The sequence below is a fragment of the Papaver somniferum genome, chromosome 2 (genome assembly GCF_003573695.1).
Source record: "Papaver somniferum cultivar HN1 chromosome 2, ASM357369v1, whole genome shotgun sequence".
In the NCBI taxonomy this organism is placed as follows: domain Eukaryota; kingdom Viridiplantae; phylum Streptophyta; class Magnoliopsida; order Ranunculales; family Papaveraceae; genus Papaver; species Papaver somniferum.
In genome coordinates, this window is record NC_039359.1 from 200839161 (window position 1) to 200841085 (window position 1925).

Below are 1925 nucleotides of genomic sequence, written 5' to 3' on the forward strand. Positions count from 1 at the left end.
TAAGATGATATATGCTTTCTTTTGGTCATGAAATGTCTCTTTCGGAAATTTCATTAGGATCCCGTTCTTGTACCCCTTTGCCAATTTTATTGACAAAAATAGGGAGAATTAATATGTAGTTCACACTAAAAATACATATGGTTTTCGGATCATTATGTTAGGGGGAGTGGTTTCCATGTGAGATGGAGTATTGACTAAGGGGGAGTGACATATCACCATAGTATTGTTGTTAAAGTTGTGATTCAATTGAACTTTGACGTTGTGTAATGATACTACGACACTGTATAACAATGATTGAGAACTCTTGTTTTCTCGTTGTTATAGCTACGGATTTTCAACAACGATGATGCTAAACTTACAACCTTTGGGATCATTGGAGTACTTAGGAGTGACAAAGATTTCAAGTAATGTTGAAGATTATGCATGTGGAATAGGAGATACAAAATTTTATTTCTATATTTTTTGTATTCTATATGTATTGAAAGTTTTGTCACTAAAGTTAACAAAGGGGGAGATTGTTAGATCATTGCTCGGTCGAACTCGCATGCGTTGCTATCTCAAGCATGTTTGTAAATGTTAGTCATCAAACCTATAAGTCTTGATTTCTAGTCTACTATATCTAAGGTCTTGGACTAGGATAGAAAGTGTAGTTGAGCTCAAGAATTCCATGAAAATCATCATACAAGACGAAGGACTACTCAAGGAACTGGTGGATCTTCATCGACTAAAAGGTATGTGGAGACTTGAACTTATCTATCACTCAAAAGTCTATTTATCTCCTATCTTGAGACAAAAGTCGTTTTTCTATATAGACTTAGATTATACATATTTGGTATTTCGAGTCGAGTTTACCTCGCCTATCTATTTCACGAAATATGTGTTGGTAAAGCTTTCGCTTTAGCCAAGTTTATCTTTACCTAGTGACAAAAGTCATGTTATGTTTCAATCACTTTGAAAATTTCTCTGACGAAAGATGGTTTGTGAATAACAACTATATAACGTTCTCTGAGAATGTTTCAATGATTTAAATGACAGTTTAGACTATATAACCATTTGGAGGATATAAGCATTATTGTGGGAACACATATATGTATAAGTCCTTATTGCTTGAACCGAAGTTTGCGAACTTTGTTGATCAAGTGAACCGGAGAAGTGCGTGAGCTAAGTCCGCGAATTCAGTCCGGTAATCCAACCCGCGAACTGGCAAAGTTCTCAAACCCGAGAGTTTCTGCTGGAGTTTGTGAACTCCATCCGGGAACTTAGTCCGCGAACCCAGTCCGAAACTTGAGTAGGTTATGTCTAAAAATGATGTTTAGTAACTTATCTTTTTAAACTAAGGAATGCAATTACAAACCGTGGCTATAGTTCATGAACGATTCATGTGAATCAAATCATTTTTGCTTCAATTGTGTCTTGTGTAGTACATAATATTACTTGCAATTGAACAACTCTCTAACTAGTTCATTTGAGTCATTTGAACTAGTTATGGTGAAGAAGAATATGGTTGATATGAAAGTGATCATATGGCTAACCATTTGGTTAACTATTGTTGAACCAACTAATGTACAAGTTTGGGTACGTTTACACAAGCCCGGAACGTGCATTTCATGTGTGTATAACAAGCTATTTTTTCGATCTAACGGTTGATAAATATTAGCTTGAATCTAAATCAGGTTTTCATCTAACGGTGAATATTGAATGCTTTGTTACCAAGCTAACATTGATTGCAAACCCTGATTTGAAAGACTATATAAGGGAGAACTCTAGCAACTGGGAAACCTAATCCCTACACATTCTGTGTGATACTAGTTGTGCTAAGCTAGAGTTGATTCTCCTTTAACCTTTGATTTCTTCTTCAAAACCAGGTTAACGACTTAAAGACTTCATTGGGATTGTGAAGACAGACCGACACTACTTTTCTTGTA